We start from the raw sequence: 11,306 nt of genomic DNA on the forward strand, positions 1-11,306 counted from the left end.
AATAAGGAAACATTTCCCCTGAGGCCACTTTAGAGCCCTTCATATAGGCCTGAGTCACAGACCCACACCCTTGCTGGATGATGGGCTGGGAGAGTGTCTGCCTTCCTTGGTCTCTGAAGTGGGAGACAGGCACTACTGCAGGGGAGAGGGGCATCAGCCTTGAAGAGGGTCAATCCCTTGGTGTCGGGCACTGCATATCATTCTGGAAATATACTTCAGCACAAAATATAATATGCAATCAAAGAGCTTACAGGCTATGGGGAAAGATAAATTCATAAACAGCAAATTGCATTCAGTGTGATAAATGAGACCAACAGTGTAGGCACAGAAAACTGCAGAAACATTTCAGAAGGGAACCTGGCCCAGGTGCATGGCATGCAGTTGTGGCTTCCCAGAGAAGGTTGATATCCAAGGAGCATATAGTTCTCAGCTAAAGGAGGGAAAATAGCGTGGCAGCATTAACTGGGAAAAAGTATTCACCTATAAAGAGGCCACAAGAGCCCCGGCAATGACAAACTATAATCCAGTTTGACTAGAGGTCGGTAGTCTGTTTATGGGGTCAGAGGAGGCCACTGAGGAGTCGGAGGGCAAGGTCTGGCAGGCAGGATCTCCCTCCCCAAACTCTTTTCTGTTTATCGAATCACACTTTCCGTTAACAGGCTACTCCTCCCCAAAGCAGGATCTACTGCATGGCGCACAGTCAAAAATACACGTGTGCGGTATCTATAGCTACCAATATTTGTGGATTTTTAGATGTATTTTTTCCGTCTTTTATCTATGAAACATTCACCCACACCTACCGTGTGTTAACAAAAGAAAGGGCTAGAGGTAACAGAGCAACACGTGTGGGCTCTCACTTTGAGAAGAGCGGTTCAGTAGAAAGAGCAGACACAAAACACAGGGAACACAGTGCAAACGACATAAAAATAAAGGGAGTACATGGGGCTTCGCTGGTGGCGCGGTGGTTAAGAATCTGCCTGCCAATGCAGGGGACACGGGTTCGAGCCCTGGTCCAGGAAGATCCCACATGCCGCGCAGCAGCTAAGCCCGTGTGCCACAACTACTGAGCCTGCGCTCTAGAGCCCGCAAGCCACAGCTACTGAGCCCATGAGCCACAACTACTGAAGCCCACGCACCTAGAGCCTGTGCTCCGCAACAAGAGAAGCCACCGCAATGAGAAGCTCACACACCGCAACTAAGAGTAGCTCCCGCTCGCCACAACTAGAGAAAGCCCAGGCAGCAACGAATAACCAACACAGCCAAAAAAATAAATAAGCAAAATAAATAAATACAAGGAGTACAGAGTATCACTGTATCAGTATGAAACCTATAACTCACATTGTCTCCATATTTGCTTCAATAGTAGTAAACAGGCATTTGCTCAATTAAAATGCAAACACTCAACTTTAGAAAGTTTCACACTCCATATATTATAGGTAGAAAAGTTCCATATCCTTTTGCAAACTCTATGAAAGAGGATTTTCAACAATTTTAAACTGTTCAGCAGCCTTATAATAAAGTTATTCTCTGAATCAGTTGACAAATGTATCAACCTTGACTTGTGTTACTCCAAATATTTCAGAATCCTTTTTGATAATGCTTTCCCTCTGAGTCTCTAAGAGTAAAAATTTCCAGTTGTTTCCAGCATCTACACACATTTTATCACCTTTATTCAACTCTCAAACTTTACTTCATTAATGTACCTGGATAATGTTCCGTTCTGTCACATCTTATTAAGAACTAATGAAGCTCTTCTAGACTTAATTTTTGGACTCAGTGGCTGTCTAGATTTCCTCGTATCAGCATTCACTTTTGTCATCACAAGCCTTGGTAATTTCTCCTTCCCACCACAGCCAATTTCGTGAGTCACGATTGCCTGAAGGCTTCCTCCCTCTGTGGGATTCTGCTCCTTTCAGGCACCGTTTCCCCATCCCAGGGACCTGAAGTTCAGTAAACACAACGGCAAATTTTATCTTGCGCTTATCAGGAGTATAAAAAAGGCTGTGAATGCACCCTGTTACCAAACACATTTTCTCTCGTTCTTTATTTTTTTGTTGTTTACCATTGCTGTTTTAAGGACATGCTATATCTCCTTTGAGGAATGAATTCAACACGATGAACAATTAAGTACATTTTTAGAGTTTGAGGGTTTAAAATTCTATGTCATAACATTGATTTGCTGTCTAATAAAAGGAAGTAATGATAATAATAACAGTAGTGCCACTAACAACAGTAGTATTCACAGCACTACTGATTGCAAAGTGCCCGGGGAAAGATTACAAGCCCTTTAATATAGAATTAGTGGATTTCAGGTACTAACCAACTTTTAATCTTCCTTTTCTTTTCATATAGACACTAACTGTTAAGGACCATGTAACTTAACAACTATTTGCAAAAGGTGGTGCCTTTCTCCTAGGGAAAAGGAGATACGACATTTTGGTAAAATATCCTAATTCCAATGAATCCTTCTCTAACCTTCCTTTTCCTCCTAACCTCTCAATATCAAGTTGCAGTAGAAGCTTGCAGTTAATTGGCCTGTATTTCGAAATTGTACTTGATAGGAGTATACAATTCAGAAGTTTTTACATGCTTTCTGAAAATGAACTGCAAGTCAGCTAAGATATTTTAAACAAAGGAAAATGAAGTCTCTTTTTACAAGGTTTTCAGGGTGATTCATAGACTTATTTACCTGCCATATTTACCTTGTGAAAGAATCAACACCACGTCTGCATGTTCTTTTATGTTAAAGCGTTCCTAAGTCAGGAGCTAAAAATCAATCCTCCAATATATGCATCAAAAACTTCCTGTGGAAGACATAGAGAACAAACTTGTGCTTGCCAAGGGGGAGGAGTGGGGGGGATGGAGTGGGAATTTGGGGTTAGCAGATGCAAACTAGTATATATAGAAAGGATAAAAAATAGGATCCTACTATATAGCACAGGGAACTATAGTCAATATCCTGGGGTAAACCGTAATGGAAGAGAATATTAAAAAATTATATATATGTATATATGTATAACTGAATCACTTTGCTGTACAGCAGAAATTAACACAACATTGTAAATCAACTATATTTCAATAAAAATTTCCAGTGGAATAATAAATCCCATTCATTCCTCCATGACATTGATTTCATAAATTTACTTGCAACCTCAGTCTTTCCTACATGCATTTGTTAAACGAATACCTGTAAGAAACTTCATATTACTCAAATAGGCAGAGAGATTTTTTTCTTAAAGTATTCTGAAGTCAAAGCTCAAAGGGCGCAATACAAGCAATTAGCGTGAATCCTAATTAAATCCTGCAAAGCTGATCCTCTTCTTCTGCAGCATCTCTTAGAGTTACAAGAAGGGAAGGAAAGTTAGCCTTAATTTTTCTGGCCTGTGTACTGTCACTCTTGAACTATACAAGTAGGCTTGATATTAAATCTTGCAGAAAGCACTGACAAACCATTAAGATGTAGAGGGAAACATTCCATTTTCCAGACGTTCCTGCACATTCATGATAGATTTAGTGAAATCTGTTTTGAGTTCCCTTCACAAATACGAGTGTCCTTCTTGCCTCCTGGACTTGATTGGGGGACGGAAAGATTCCTACTTGGTTGGCAAAAGTCAAGTTAACTTGTGACGTGTCTTTAGAAGGTGGCGACTGCCTCTAGAAAAAGGGGTGCATTTGGGGAGCAGTGGAGCCAGGAGGAGTCTGAGAAGCATGTATGAGAACATCTTAGCTGCTGGTACCTAAAAACGAGTAAAGAGAAGCTCCTGGCATATATTATATAAAAATCATTTATGTTCTGTATATGCATATAGCATTTAAAAATATGTAATAGTCAAATGTGCTTGAACATATTCAACTTCTGAACATTCGTTTAAAAGTGATCATTTTTATTCATTGAATTGTACTGCCAATTAGTAATTTATGATAAATGAATTAAAGCTGTGCTTTTTTCTATATTACCATGAGATGATTTATTTTTTTAAGTGCTTTTGTCTCCAAAGCAACTGTCATACTATGAATTTATCAGGTTCAAGTAGACCTTCTGAGGTTCATTTGCACCAACTAAATCCCTGCAAGTAGAGCCACTGAACGCTCACAGCCTCTCTGCAGGCGTGTCCTTTCATGTGTACAATGAGCTTGAAGTGAGCAAAGAAAAACTCCACCAAACACAAATCGGCAAAGGAAATCTGACTCATTTGAGGGAGCAGTATCTTGACAACTGGCCCGCGGAGGAAAGCGACAGGAAAATAAACCACAAGAAAAATGAACTGGGCTATTACAAATGGCGGATAATTATCTAATGGAAATATGAAGTTGTAGTTGTATTTTTTCCTTTTTGAATTCAATGAATGGTGCAAGACCAGCAAATATGTATATAATTTTATTATATGTTTTCCCTAGTAAATGCCTCATTGAGACCAGTCATAGAATTACTCAAAAGTTAGTCAGCAGTGACCCTAAAAGGCATGAATGATCAAGTGCTGCTGCAAAGAGATGAGATATGAGCTCTTTGTAGAAGCGCCTGGTGAGGAGTAAAATATTCATGTTTCTTTATCCATTTTACACGATGCCGCTGGGTGAAGAAGAGACATCTTATCCCTTATGGTTTTGTGGTTGCCTTTGAGCTAGTATCATTGCTCATGTCAAGAAGAACTGACATAGCTGATACTTCCCTAAGTTTCACCTTAGATCGGACAGGTAGAATTGACGATATTCACAAAGACACAAGCCAATTGTTTAAAAATGGTGAATTATAGCGAGAGGAGTGTATCAGAATGTACTGATGTGTGTATGTCAAATATTGCTGAGCTGGAAGAGGGGCTTGTCACAGACACCAAGTCAAAACCCTTGTGTAGATTGTTAACGACAGTATTTCCTAATATTTAAATGTTCAGGAAAATACCCTACTCTTTGCACTGCTGCATCGCTGCAGATTAACAAGATAAGGGAGAGACTCTCTTCCTTTTTGTAAATTGTCCTGTTTTCTTTCTTAACAACAATAATGAAAACAGGGATGCTCATCACAGTGACATTGTGACTTTATACCCGCACACACATCTTTTCAATTTATTTATACCAAACCTTGTGGGTCGAATAAGGCAATCCTAAATCGGCCAGCAGAATATCAGAAGGAGATTGAAGACCTCTGTTACCTGTTCACAGAGAAAAGTTACGTGGGCATATAAATTGGTTACAAGGAGATTTGAGTCCTATTGCTAACGTCATTTCATAATGACCTTGGTAAGGTCATGCAGTTGTGTTCGTGTCTTTGTTTCCTTATGCATAGAAATTGAATCATAAATCACTACTGGTCTTGTGTGACACTATTTAACAAAGGACTGGCATGCAGATAAACATAACACCACTTACACATTTAAAAACGCAAGTGTAATTATAACATAATTTGAACAAATAGCTGTGACATACAACTGGCTCAACAGTGTATTTTCTTAAATCGGTAGATTTTTTTTGCTGATACATAGAGGGGACGAACAGTATAAAGATTAGAGACCCAGATTCTGGACCCGCACTTACTGGACTCATAACCCAGCTCAGCTGCGAATCTCTACAAAGGTTGCTACATTTTTGGACCTTATTTCTCTTCTCTGTAAAATGGGATAATAAAGGTACATAAGTGAAAGCATGAGGATGATATAAATTGATATAAGCAAAGGAATTAGAAGAGGGCTAACACGTGGTGATCACCATAGAAGAGTTACTTATTAACCTCTGGCGCGTATTTTAGTAGCAATTGACCTGTCTTGAATTATCATGAATAATTTATTCACTTATGCCAAACACTGAGCCTTCATTTTACTTAGCCTTTTCACACTTTTCTTTCACGTAATAAATTTACTTGAGTTATATTTATACTTCTAGTCACTTCTTTGGGCAATTTTGAGAGTAATATGGTTTGTTGGCAATAATGAGGTGTCAATCTTCCTGGGATATACTAATATTTTCATTTGTAATTCTGATGATGTGTATGAAAGCATTATTATTCTGATTTGTGGGATTTTAGTTTTGTGCCGTATCATTTGATAGGTGAACCTCTCTTATATTATCTTAAAACATTTTTAAGATAACATAGATGCGAATGAATGATGAGATGAGAATTCCCAGATGAGAATGAATGCCTGGATGTCTGAGAAAGTACCTGGCTTGCAGCAAGCTCAAAATGCTTTACCTTAAAACCTAATTCATTGATTAGTCAACTCCTTAGTATTTGTTTGATAATTTCTGAGTGCTAGAAAATGTGTGCAAATGTTGCATTCTATCCCATAATAACTTTGTATTAATATAAATAGTGCATTCATTTATATAACATGGAATGATACAGCACCATGTATCCAAGATGATAGGAAGCCCAGTTTGAGAAGCATACACACATATATTCTGATGTTCCTAATATCTTAAACATTAATTAGAATGTGTATGTGTGTGTGTGTATTTACTGTGTCTATGTCTCTATCTGTGTGTATATTAGACTGAAAACAAATTGATTATAGATTTTGGTGACCATACATAGAACCAAACATTTTAACAGATTCTTTTCTTTGGTTTAATTTTCCTTTATTTAATTCTTTAAAAAAAGGAAATTTTACTGGGCTTATATTCTGTAATATCTTTTTTATTTTAATAAAAGTATAAAGACCCTATGTTGGAACCAAGTCAATCGTAGCCATATGGTCCGTGAAGTTTTTTCTGAGTTCATTATTTGCTAACACAGCTTGCCGAACTTAAATGGAACGAAGTAGAGGGGTTTGGATAAAGGCCAAATAGGGATAAATCTGTCATATTCTCGTTGACTCGCCTGGTTTAGGGATTTCAAAACATTGCGAAAGTTGCCGAGGAAATAGGATTTGTTCCAAATATTGGACCAATGATAGAAAATAAATAAGAGTTACATCATTTGAAACTAATACAGAAAAATAAGAAAAGTTGAGACCGTACATATACTGTAGACCAGTTTCAATAACTTAAAGAGTCTATCACAAGCTGCCGCGCGGGGAGGCCGCAGCTTGAGGGAGGCCCCGGCCCCTCTGCGCCTGCGTCTGGCAGAGCCGGTGTGAGACCAAGAGACAATCCCTCAAGACGCCGGGATAATCAAGAGTTTTGCCCGGAACTTTGAACACACACCGAGATAATGAGGGGCCAGACGAAAAGCACAGACGATGGCGCTGAAACGGATGAATAAGGAGCTTAGCGGTTTGGCCCGTCCAGCACAATGTTCTGCAGGTCCACTTGGGGACGATATGTTTCATTGGCAAGCCAGAATTATGGGACCTAACGACAGCCCATGTCAAGGCGGTGTATTCTTTTTGACGATTCATTTTCCTACAGACTACCCCTTCAAACCACCTAAGGCTGCATTTACAACAAGAATTTATCATCCAAATATTAACAGTAATGGCAGCATTTGTCTCGATAGTCTAAGATCACAGTGGTCTCCTGCTTTAACTATTTCTAAAGTTCTTTAATCCATTTGTTCACTGCTATGTGATCCAAACCCAGATGACCCCCTAGTGTCAGAGATTGCACGGATCTATAAAACAAACAGAGATAAGTACAACAGAATATCTCGGGCACGGACTCAGAAGTAGGCCATGTGATGCTACCTTAAAGTCAGAATAACCTGCATTATAGCTGGAATAAACTTCAAATTACTGTTCCTTTTTTGATTTTCTTATCCGGCTGCTCCCCTATCAGACCTCATCTTTTTTAACTTTATTTTTTGTTTACCTCCCTCCATTCGTTCACATGCTCATCTGAGAAGACAAGTCCTTCCAGCTTTGGACAATAACTGCTTTTAGAAACTGTAAAGTAGTTACAAGAGGACAGTTGCCCAGGATTCAGAATTTTTTAAAAATGGAGCATGTGTATTATGTGGCCGATGTCTTCACTCTAACTTGGTTATGAGACTAAAACCATTCCTCACTGCTCTAACATGCTGAAGAATCAGCAGAGGGGGAGGAAGGTGGAAGCTGAGTTGTCACATCAAAGAAAGCAGCGTTATTCTAGCAGCATCCATTCTTGTTTAAGTCTTCCACTGTTAGAGATTTGAGGTTACATGATATACTTTATGCTCATAACTGATGTGGCTGGAGAATTGGTATTGAATTGATAGCACCAGCAGAACAGAAAATGTGATGTGTTTTATGCATGTCAATAAAGGAAAGACCTGTTCTTGTTCTACAGAGAATGGAAATTGGAAGTCAAACACCCGTTGTATTCCAAAAGAGGGTCTCAAACATTTTGTAATTTTCATTTAAATTGTTAGGAGGCTTGGAGCTATTAGTTAATCTATCTTCCAACACACTGTTTAATATAGCACTGAATAAATGATGCAAGTTGTCAATGGATGAGTGATCAACTAATAGCTCTGCTAGTAATTGACTTATTTTTCTTCAATAAAGTTGCATAAACCAAAAAAAAAAGAGTCTATCACATTCCAGTAACCATTTGAACTTGTCATATGAGTCCTTGTTGACAGCTTCTGTTTTTGCTCGTGGTTAATGAATAACATGCAATATGGTATGTAATATAATGATTTGCTTAGTCTATTAAATGGAAGAACATTTATTTTTAGATTATTTTCAATTAATTACATAAGAATTTGAAGTTCCACAGCAAAAATGGAGTTTTGAATGTCTCCAAGAAGTAGCTCCGACATTCAAACGATATATCCAGTTTTATATCGACGGTGGTGGCCAGTGATGCTTTTCCATTTCAAGCATATGCTTTCAACTGTTTTAAGAGAATTACTACTTAGAGCAACGGTATGAGACCATTGATCCATAATCTACTATCGTCTTTTCATCCCCTGAAAACTTTTCAATTGATGACACTATATGTATGTTCCTCAAATTATTCTACGAGCAGGCATTGTACAATTCTGGCTGTTTCATGATCTTCACTCACTATTACAATATCTATACTATTATAGCTTGTTCTCTCTAGGGACACATAACAAAAGAGGAATCTTATGGTGAAAACTATCCAATGTAATGAAATGGATAACGTAGTTGGCACTTTTTCCAGCATAGTGATTCTACAATATTTAACAAAGGTGTATTTTACGTTGACTTTCTTATTATACGACTTCTCTTTTAACTTTTTCCAAAAGTTCCTCATATGTTTTAAATACTTAAAAATGATTTTAATTCCAAAAACAGAGATTTTAAGATATTTGAATCATGTTAGGAGAGGACCTTTTTAAGAATATTTTTGGTTTATGATTAAAAAACTCAAGAAGCTAATTGAGGGACTTCCCTGGTGGTGCAGTGATTAAGAATCCACCTGCCAATGCAGGGGACACGGGTTCGAGCCCTGGTCCGGGAAGACCCCACATGCCACGGAGCAACTAAGCCCGTGCGCCACAGCTACTGAGCCTGTGCTCTAGAGCCCGCGAGCCACAACTACTGAGCCCATGTGCCACAACTACTGAAGCCCACGTGCCACAACTACTGAAGACCGCGTGCCACAACTACTGAAGCCCATGCGCCTAGAGCCCGTGCACCACAACGAAGAGTAGCCCCCGCTCACTGCAACTAGAGAAAGCCCAAGCACAGCAACAAAGACCTAATGCAGCCATAAATAAATAAATAAATAAATAAATAAATAAATAAATAGAAGTCCACAAAAAAAGAGAATCATTTATATATATATATATATATATATAAAAGAGGCTAATTGATACCTGTGTTCACTTAACATTTATCCAACAAATACTTATTGAGGACTTGCTACATTTTTGGCTAGGTGCAGGATAAAATTTTGAGCAAAAGAAAGAGACTCTGTTCTTCTGAAGATAATAGTCAATTGGATGACCATGCCCCCTAAAATCTGTTCTTTCATAGAATGAAAGCAAAGAAATCTCTACCTGGTAAACTTATACTTTGTATAACCTAATGGTCTATTTATGACGGTACTGCCAAATATGTTATGTCAAAAAATGTGTCAGTTGATTTACATGTTATTGATTCTCTAGGATCAGAGTCAAAATTACTTACTAAGTCAACAAACACTTACTGCACACCTAGAGTACACCTACATTTAAAAAGTTTTAAATTGTTCAGTACTTAGTGTTGTACAGTCCCTAGCAATGCTCAGTAAATATTTGTGGAATTAATACATGGATAATTAAATGCACATATCACTGTCTTGAGATACAGACTTAATTCCTGTCCTCGGGGTTACATCCTTGTGGAAGAAATAGACAAGCACCTGATTGTTGCTCTTTATAATCAGGAGAAGCCCAGAATGTCACGAATGCTCAGAGATGGAGCATCTCGTATACCCTTGGAGGGTTAGAGAAAGCTTCCTGGAGACTGAGATTGCTTTGAGGTGTTAGCTAATGAGGGGAAGGATTTAGTTTAGTGATCCATGGAGCATACATTGGGTGGATAATTGAAACAGCACCGTCTAACAGAAAGTTTTGTGATGATGCAAATGTCTTAAATAAGTGCTGTCTAATGCAGTAGCCACTTGTCACATGTGGTCAGGGCAACCGAGGAGCTGAATTTTAAATTTTATTTAATTAGAACTTAAAGAGCCACACACAACTCATTGTTACTGTATGGGGCAGCGCTGGACTGGAGGCTGGCAGGCCAAGAGGCTGAGAAACTAAGAAGGAAGCTGATGAAGCAAGCCAGCCACAGGTGACGAAGGCGTGGTGTTAGTCAATGGCCGTGGGAATCAATATGAGAGGATGTGTTAAAGAGATTTTTAGGGAGAGGAAGAGATCCAGGTGATCATCACTTTCTGCGTGAACAGCCTGGTCATTCAATGACGTCAATGGCGTCATTCAGTGACACAGGGAATAAGGAAGACGAGCAGGTGTGGGTCAAAAATGAGTCATTATCTTTTTTTTTCTTTTTTTAAATTTATTTCTTTATTTTTGGCTGCATTGGGTCTTCGTTGCTGTGCACGGGCTTTCTCTAGTCACAATGAGCGGGGACTACTCTTTGTTGAGGTGCGCAGGCCTCTTGTTGTGGTGGCCTCTCTTGTTGCAGAGCACAGGCTCCAGGTGCATGGACTTCAGTAGTTGTGGCACGCGGGTTCAGCAGTTGTGGCTCGCGGGCTCTAGAGCGCAGGCTCAGCAGTTGTGGCGCACGGGCCTAGTTGCTCCGTGGCATGTGGGATCTTCCCGGACCAGGGCTCAAACCCGTGTCCCCTGCATTGGCAGGCGGACCCTCAACCACTGTGCCACCAGGGAAGCCCGTTGAGTCATTATCTTTAAGATAAAGAAAAAGAGAGACCAAGATGGAGACCTAGGTGAACAGTGACACTTGAGGGGCAGACGTGGG

The 11,306-nt window shown here is 39.2% G+C and overlaps 1 pseudogene; it reads left to right on the plus strand.

The window, feature by feature from the left end:
• Positions 1-7,100: 7,100 nt before the first annotated feature.
• Positions 7,101-7,610, plus strand: LOC132532393 (ubiquitin-conjugating enzyme E2 D3-like; annotated as a pseudogene).
• The last annotated feature ends 3,696 nt before the right edge of the window (positions 7,611-11,306 follow it).

Source organism: Lagenorhynchus albirostris, chromosome 14, assembly GCF_949774975.1.
Source record: "Lagenorhynchus albirostris chromosome 14, mLagAlb1.1, whole genome shotgun sequence".
NCBI lineage: Eukaryota > Metazoa > Chordata > Mammalia > Artiodactyla > Delphinidae > Lagenorhynchus > Lagenorhynchus albirostris.